The following is a 9,102-nucleotide window of genomic DNA, read 5'->3' on the forward strand; positions in this document are numbered from 1 at the left end:
TCCCTCTGGCCTGGGCAGAGGCTCTGGCGTCTGCTCCAGGGGTGCCTGGGCAAGGGTGTTGGCAGCAAGCAAGGGTGGAGACAGACCTTAGATTCAAATACAGGCAGGTCACCCCTGAGCCTCCTCAGGGATCCACATGGTACTGTCCAGTTTCTACTTTCTCAGAAGCTCCGTGAGAATTTGTGAGTGGCTAACTGCCTGTCCCGTGGAAACTAATTTTCCCTCCAAAGTCCTCTTGACTCTTGATCAGAGGCTTGGGGCTCCACTCCCCAACTCACTGCCACCTCCTTTCCTGGTCCTTCTCTATTTTGTCCCCTTGGGTGAATGAAAGATCCAGCTCCCCTTCAGTAAAGCATAGGACTCAGCGCATTAGGGCATCCCTGCACTTCCCCAGGGTAATCACAAGGACTCCCCCTTCCACCTTCACGGCTCTCCTACCCCTCACACCCCATCGCTCCCCGCCTGGTTTGCCCTACCCACTCCCACCCCAGTGCTGGCCCTTCGGGCTCCTCTCTATGGACTTCCTGACTCCTCCTGAGCTTGATGACTCTAACACAGGACCAAGTGTGGAGCTGGTACTAACACTTCTTGTGATGACTTTAAATAACAAAAGATAAAAACGTAGGAGCTTAAGAATCTGGAGATCATCCCATTCACCACCCCACTTTTTATACAGGAAAACCGAGGCCTGAAGGAAGATACGATAGGACCTGGTGCAGGGATCAGATCAGTTAGTGGCAAAGCCAAGACTGGGCCCCAGGACCCCTAACTCTAAGCCACCGTCTCCTCATTACCCACGGTCATGACTCCTACAGACACACCTCCTTCCACATCCCTCTACTTCACCCCCGGGACAGGACTCTTAGTGCTAGACTCTGCAGGTTCGTCTGGCCTGCTGTTTCTGACTATGTGATGAATGGGGTAAGGGAGTTGTTGGTGCGGGGAGATTGGGGAGGTGTCGGTTGTTTCATTTACTCTTAGCCAAACCCTTAAACATTTCAAAGAGGGCAGTGTATTTCCCTTTACCGGCATCATGTCTCTTATCATCTGTAAGGGAACATGTTTCTTCTGACCCACTCCCCAAGAAATGATTCCATGGGGAAAGCCTCCCCAGGCTTGTTGAGCAGGGGAAGGAGCTATAATTACATCTCTGGTTTGGGCTCCTGACCCCTCATAACCTCCTGGGCCCCAGATCCTCTCGGAAGACAACATCTAGAAATACAGAATGAAGCCTGGTCCTAGAGCCAGAGGGCAGCTTGGCAGGTGGTGAGGAGAGGACTGGGGGACCCAGGGGAACTTTCCCAACAGGCCCTGCTCCCACTCCACCCCAGCTCCATATACAGAGCGGAAGTGGGGGTGTGGGGGAGGCCAAGGCCTGCACCAAAGAGCTCTGCCCTAAGGACATTAACCCAAGAAGAAGCTTGCATTTATTATTTTTTTTTAAGAAGAAGTTTTTAAACTCAAGATCAGAGGCAAGAAACTGACTGTTCTCATCTCAAATGTCACCTGGCCCTGACCCTATTTCTCGCAGCCAGTCTGCCTCTTCCTTTCAGCTCTGCCTGTCTCCTCTAATTTTTCTTCTCTTTGTGTGTCTATTTTGTTTTGGTTCATCTGTGCCTCACCATTCTTTTTCTCTGTCTCTACAACATTATATAAATTTTTCCTCAGGTACTGTCACCTAGCTTTCTTGCTTTTTTCTGTGTCAGCCTCTCCAGCTCTCTCTTTACCTATCTGTAGTCCTGCCTACCTGTCTTTTTCTCTCCACAAAATAAGTGCCGGTTCCTGCAATGGGTTTCTGCAAACCAGGGTCCTTCCCCCACACATCTCTCTGCTTCTCTCTGTCTCTATCTTCTCTTTTCTCTGTCTTTCTAGCATTCCTCCTCTCTCTCTCCCCATCTTGTCTCATCTCCGTTCATCCACCTTTCCCTCTCTGCCTCTCTGTCTCCCTCTCTCCTGTGATAGGCCCCAGCTTCCTGATGGTTTTCCTGCCCCCAGAATGCTGCCCCAGGTGCATCACTTACCCAGGACCACTGGCCAAAGGAGGCAGGAACATAAGCAGCTCAGGGACACCCAGGGGACCCTCCTCCAATGGAATCCCCTCATGGCTCCAGAAAAAGTTCTTGAGGCTTCCCAGAGACTAAGCACAGAGTAGCAGTGTGGGAAGCAGAGGCAAACCTGTCCCCACCAGCTGCCGGCCTGAAACAGGTGTATTTCCCTGAGGGGCCAGAGTACCAGGGTTAGAGGACAAAAGAAGGTGGAGCCTCATGTCAATCATCCTTGTCCCGTCTTTTCTTTCCTCAATCTCCACCCCCTTCCCCCACCAGGAAAAAAAAACAAACAAAAAAGAACCCTATACACTCATTGCTCTGCTCCTTGTCAGCCTGAGCCAAGTAGGAAGAGGGATGGGAGGGGAGAGGAGCAAATAGAAGCCAGGGAATACTGGAAGTGAGTGATCACCCTCTGACCTGGGATCCTGGGCCCTCTCCCGCCTCCTCAAGGTCTGCCCTGTCCTGCTGGAGCTTTGTGCTGTTCTAGTGGGAAGCAGCTGGGTCATTACAGAAGGGAAGGGGAGAGTGAGGAAGAAAGGGGCCAAAAGGGAGTGAGTTTGGGCGGTATAGATAGGAGAAAGGGTGAGATTTGAGGAGCCTCTAAGAAACATGGGGTGTGAGGGGAACAATGTGGGGCGAAAAGTAGGAATACCCTGCAGCCCTGGCTGGTTGGCTCAGTGGTACAGCATCAGCTGGGCATGTGGAAGTCCTGAGTTTGATTCCCAGCCAGGGCACACAGGAGAAGTGCCCATCTGCTTCTCCACCCCTCCCCCTCTACTTTCTCTCTCTCTCTTCCCCTCCTGCAGCCGGGGCTCCAATGGAGCAAAGTTGGCCCTGGGTGCTGAGGATGGCTCCATGACCTCCGCCTCAGGTGCTAGAATGGCTCCAGTTGCAATGGAGCAACGCCCTAGATGGGCAGAGCATCATCCTCTGGTGGACTTGCTGGGTGGATCCCACATGTCAGGTGCCTGTGGGAGTCTGTCTCTCTGCCTCCCTGTTTCTCACTTCAGAAACACACACACACACACACACACACACACACACACACCCTGTATGCAACTTTGGGGAAGGAGTGTTGGGCTTAAATATCTGCTCAGTGCCTGGCACATGGAAGACAATGGTCAGATGGTGGATTTCTTGAGGGTCTGGAGAGCTGGTGGCAACTTGGGAAAGTAGCTTGAGGGATCTGGGATAGGTAGTAGGGTTGAGTGGAGACCCTGGGGAGAAGTTATTGTGACCCCATAAGGAAGTAGGGGTGCTGATGGAGATGTTGGAGCTCAGGCCAACTTATTTTGACCTTTGAGAATGCACAGGCACTAAGAAGGAAAAGGAGCTCCAGGCAGGTTGTGCTGAACAAAGTTCTGAAGGTGAGAGAAGGCAGTCGATGCAGATCTGCAAAGGAAAATGAGGAAGACCTTCCCCCTCCCTTTGTCACCATGAGAAGGCCTGCTTCTGGTTCTTCAAGACTTGATCTGAGTCTGGGGTGTGTGATTGGTCCCAGCCCAGGGAGCTCAGGCCCTCAGACACTGCACAGTCCAGGACGAGGAGTCACCATTTCTGTATTCTGAAGCACAATTAGCCTTGCCCAAGGAGAAGTAGATGCTGGACACTGTGGTGTCATCTCAGAGGACCATGAAGTACCCACACTCTGATGGCTACTCACTTTCTGAAGCTAGAGGTCCAATTATAGCCAAAGCCCAAAGGCGGCCCTTCCACGTATAAGGCAGACACTGCAGAGAAGAGCATGGCCCCCCATCAGTCCCTCCATCTCCACATGGATGAGTTGACTTCATTGTTTCCTCAGAGACGGGAACTCACAAAGATCAAGAGGGATTTTAGGCCCAGAGCACCTAGACAGTATAGAAGGATATCACTGAAGACAGCTTTCATAGATATCAAGGCCCAAGGTTACCTTCTTCATCTTTTTTTTTTTTTTGTATTTTTCTGAAGCTGGAAACAGGGAGAGACGGTCAGACAGACTCCCGCATGCGCCCGACCGGGATCCACCCGGCACGCCCACCAGGGGCGACACTCTGCCCACCAGGGGGCGATGCTCTGCCCATCCGGGGCATCGCTCTGCCACTTCCAGAGCCACTCTAGCGCCTGGGGCAGAGGCCAAGGAGCCATCCCCAGCGCCCGGGCCATCTTTGCTCCAATGGAGCCTTGGCTGCAGGAGGGGAAGAGAGAGACAGAGAGGAAGGAGGGGGGTTGGAGAAGCAAATGGGCGCTTCTCCTATGTGCCCTGGCCGTGAATCAAACCCGGGTCCCCCGCACGCCAGGCCGACGCTCTACCACTGAGCCAACCGGCTAGAGCCTTCATCATTTTTTGGTGTCAGTTCCTGCTCATGGGTTCACCCGTTAACTTGCTGTGTGTTTCGCTTGGTGACACTCTCTGAACTATAGTTACCCATCTACAGAAGAGGGGGAGAAGCATGTCAGGTTAGACACAAGCGAGAGTGGGATATCTTTCTGACCTAACACGAATAACCTCCCACTTTTCAGTACAAGGAAGGCCAGAGAGTTCTCCAGAGGCTGCTGTGGTGGCCTGACTCCAACCCAGGAAATCGGGTTCTGCCACCCAAGGCAAGTCACAGTGGCTTTGAGCCTTGTTTTCCTCATTTATAAAATAGGGGTAATATGTCAAAGAAAAGTCAGAGCTGGACAGTAGTTAAAGTGGTAAAAACTATTTAAGACTATTTTTAACTCGGGACTATTACCGTAAGGAAATTTTATTCAGGACTATTGCAATAGGAGAAAAGAGAGCTCAGCATAGAATAAGGTCAACTCCAAATAAAGCATGGGCAAGCAGGAATTTATAGCTAAGGAGCACAGTGGGGTCAGTGAATAAAAATGTACTAAGATGCCTTGGCCGATTGGCTTAGCGGTAGAGCGTCGACCTGGGATGCAGGAGTCCTGGGTTCGATTCCCAGCCAAGGCACACAGGAGAGGCACCCATTTGCTTCTCCACCCCTCCCCCTCTCCTTCCTCTCTGTCTCTCTCTTCCCCTCCCACAGCCAAGGCTCCATTGGAGCAAAGATGGCCCGGGCGCTGGGGATGGCTCTGTGGCCTCTGCCTCAGGCGCTAGAATGGCTCTGGTTGCAACAGAGCGACACCCCAGATGGGCAGAGCATTGCCCCCTGGTGGGCATGCCGGGTGGATCCTGGTTGGGCGCATGCAGGAGTCTGTCTGACTGCCTCCCCGTTTCCAGCTTCGGAAAAATGAAAAAAAAAAAAATGTACTAAGAGAGTCTGACCTGTGGTGCCACAGTGAATAAAGCATCAACATGGAATTCTGAGGTCGCCAGTTTAAAACCCCGACCTGTGCTTCAAGGCACATGTCAGAAGCAACTATGAGTTGATGCTTCCTGTTCCTTCTCTCCCACCTCGGCCTTTCTCTTTCAGTCTCTCCTCAATCTAAAAATAAATAAGTGAAATCTTTGAAAAAATTTTTCTTAATTATTAAGAGAAAACATCTGAAGGGAGGAGAATTCTGGTTAAACCAACCTAATAGGATTTTGTTTGCTGATGACAGGCCAGAGTGATCAGAGAATGGTGGAGAACAAGGAACCTGATCAGACATTGGGGTGATCAGATATTGAGGAGGGGGCGCTTGCTAAACTGACTTAGCAGGGTTCCTGCTAAAACCGGATTTTACAAAGTGTGCAGGTGGGCCTTGAAGAAGGTTCAGGTCAAGCAAAGAATCTGCCAAATAACAGCTGCCCAAAAGGTTCTGGGCTGGAAAGAGCTCAGAACCCCCAGAGTGCTTTGCAGATGTGAAGACCCCGTAGAGGGCACTTGGCTTTTCCCATCATTGTGACAGGTGGAAACAAATGAGAGAATTGAGGGAGAAGGAGCCTGGAAAAGTGTGTCCAGGCCCATCTGCATACCAAGGTCTTTGCTGTGTCCCCTTTGGGTTTTATGACATTGGCATGTACAAATCGAATTAATCTTCTCCCTGCCCACCTCCATTTCCCTCCTCAGTTTCCCTTGGAGCCAAGCTTCGTCTCAAAATCTCCATGATAAATGCCTCTCTCTTTATTTGTCCTTCCTTCTCCCTTCCCAAGGCATCTGGTGCGTACAGAGAAGGTGAGTGAGAGCAGAGGAAACAAACAGATTCTCTGAGTTCTGTCTAGGGGAGACTTCCTAGGACCTCAGATGACTGGATTTATCCAGGGACAGGAATCTAAAACCAAGTTTAAGTTGACATTCTGTGGGAGGGGTGGGGACAAGAGAATTCAGTCTAGACTTGGGGTATAAAGAAATTGGAGCAAGGATAAGATTAGTACCTTTCCACACAGAAGGAAAACACAGACTTGCCTTGAACAGACATGGCTTGGGTTCTGGGAAGTCAAGGTTTTTAATTTTTTTTACAGAGACACAGAGAGAGATAGACAGGAATAGAGAGAGATGAGAAGTATCAATCATCAGTTTTTTGTTGTGGCACTTTAGTTGTTCATTGATTGCTTTCTCATGTGCCTTGACCGTGGGGCTACAGCAGACCGAGTAACCCCTTGCTCAAGCCAGCAACCTTGGGTCCAAGCTGGTGAGCTGTGCTCAAACCAGATGAGCCTGCACTCAAGCTGGCAGCCTCAGCATCCCAGTCCGATGCTCTATCCACTGTGCCACCGCCTAGTCAGGCAGAAGTCAAGATCTTAAAGGGATATTTCTTTTCTAAGCCAACCAAAGTGGGAGGCCTTCATTTGGTAGGATCCCCTAAAATTTCTTTTTTTTTTAAATTTTTTTTATTTTTGTTTACTTATTCATTTTAGAGGGGAGAGAGAGAGAGAAAGAGAGAGAGAGAGAAGGGGGGAGGAGCAGGAAGCTTCAACTCCCATATGTTTTGGGCAAGGCCAGGGTTTTAAACCAGCAACCTCAGCATTCCAGGTCGACGCTTTATCCACTGCACCACCACAGGTCAGGCCCCTAAAATTTCTTACCTCCATATGATTTATATCCTGATAGACCATCATGCTACTAATTAAGTTACTTCTGGTCACACTTAAGCACCTAGACAGATGGGGCAGGAAGTCGGACATTTATTTAATCTGATTTATTATGTCTTGAATAAAAAGGTTTGTAACTAGAGTGTCAGGCACTGCATACGTCCCCATCACCCTGTGAGGTGAAATTCATTCTCTCCATCCCACACACAAGAAAACCGAGGTTCAGGGAGATAAACATGTACTCTTGTCATCACTGAGTGAGTCATGGTCCAGGTTGGGTGATCAAGTAAAATTGAAGGATGTTAACTCCCTTGACTGCACTTGCCCAGCTCACACAGTAAGTCAGAAAGCTGGAATTTGAAACTAGGTCTGTCTGGCTCCAAAGCAAACGAAGGAAATGAACATACACTGAGTGTTTACTCTATGTATACTGAACTACATTATTTCCCCAAGGCAGCCACGGAGGTGTGTCTTTAAGAAAAGAGTCAGTGTCCTGCTTCAAGGAGATTAGTTAATGGACAGCTTCCAACTGTTAGCTCCTTCAGGGTGGCCTCAGCTGTCAAGACAACATCATGCTGTTCTCGGGGTGACCCTTGGTCAATGACGGAGCAAAGCAGTGGTGCAAGGTGCTGGTATTTCTACCCCCGCAGAACTTCTCTAACAGGCAATGTTCACTCCAGAGCACCCAGCAAGGCTGGTGGGGGACATAGTGACTTTGTCAGCTCTGTCAGCCCCCCTGCCCACTCCTGCCTCCCCCCTTTTCCTTTCTTGAGTATTATGCCCTAATAAACCTTTTCATTTCACTCCATTTCTGCATTTGCTTCTAGAAGGACCCAGCTTGTAACACTCACTTAACAGAGGATACCCGACAGTCTTCACCAGAGTCACTCGGGTTTCCTGCTTCAACAGTGCTTGGACGGAACCTGGTGCTTGGACGGAACCTGGTGCTTGACCTGCCTCTCAGCCAGCTGCCCGGATTCACCCTCTGCCCCCTCCTCCTAGTGCCCTCAGACCGTCCCAAGACCCCGCGGCCACAGCCACCACTCCAGCACCGTGCAGCCGCCTCTTCTCAGCCACCCACCACGATGACCCCGACCCTTTCGCAGGTGCACCAGAACTACATCCAGGACACCAAGGTCGCCGTCAACTGCCAGGTCAACTGGGAGCTCTATGCTTCCTACATCTCCCTGACCATGTCTTACTACGCTGACCACGATAATGTGGCTTTGAAGAACTTTGCCAAATATTTTCTTCACCAATCTCACGAGAAGAGAGAACATGCTGAGAAACTGATGAAGCTGCAGAACCAACGGGTTGGCCGAATCTTCCTTTAGGATGTCAAGAAGCTGAACTCTGACGACTGGGAAGTGGGCTGAATGCAATGGAGTGTGAGCTGCACTTGGAAAAAAGTGTGAATCACTCACTTCTGGAATTGCACAAACTGGCCACTGACAAAAATGACCCTCATTTGTGTGACTTCATTGAGACTCACTTCCTGAATGAGCAGGTGAAATCCGTCAAAGAATTGGGTGACCACATAACTAACTTGCGCAGGTTGTGGGCCTTCGAAGCAGGCGTGGCAGAATACCTCTTTGACAGTCATACTCCGGTAGACAATGAAGCGAGCTAAGCCTTAACCTGGCTTCCCATAGCCACAGGGTGACTTCCCTGGTCACCGAAGCACTACATTCATGTTGGAATGACTTTGACCTTTTCTGTAACTTGGACTAAGTCATCCACTTATGTCTTTCATTTGTCCCATCCCTTCAAATAAAGTAATTTGGTACCCTCCCCAGGTCCTCTTTCCACTGCTCCGTACTCAGCAGTTCAGCAGCAGGGTGTATGGGCCTGGCCGGCCTGGTGGGCCTCGCACCTGCTATGCCCAGTCCCCGCGCGTGAGAAGTATGTGACCTGCTGGACAATAATTCTCACACTGCAGAAGAGAAAGACCAATGGAGCTGCCGCCGGGGGCGGAGGCTGGCCCCCTTCGGGAGTACATTTGTATGTTGTGCTGCATCGGTGCCTCTGTGGTGAAGGGGAAGCCCTGCTCCTGAGGCCCGGCTCCCAGGCCTGGTGAAAGTCAGGGCCCTGCCGTTTGGGGCACACAAAGGG

General features: G+C 50.5%; 1 pseudogene; it reads left to right on the forward strand.

The window, feature by feature from the left end:
- Positions 1-8,051: 8,051 nt before the first annotated feature.
- LOC136311969 (ferritin heavy chain pseudogene) lies at positions 8,052-8,620 on the forward strand (annotated as a pseudogene).
- The last annotated feature ends 482 nt before the right edge of the window (positions 8,621-9,102 follow it).

This window comes from Saccopteryx bilineata, chromosome 8 (genome assembly GCF_036850765.1).
Source record: "Saccopteryx bilineata isolate mSacBil1 chromosome 8, mSacBil1_pri_phased_curated, whole genome shotgun sequence".
Classification (NCBI taxonomy): Eukaryota; Metazoa; Chordata; class Mammalia; order Chiroptera; family Emballonuridae; genus Saccopteryx; species Saccopteryx bilineata.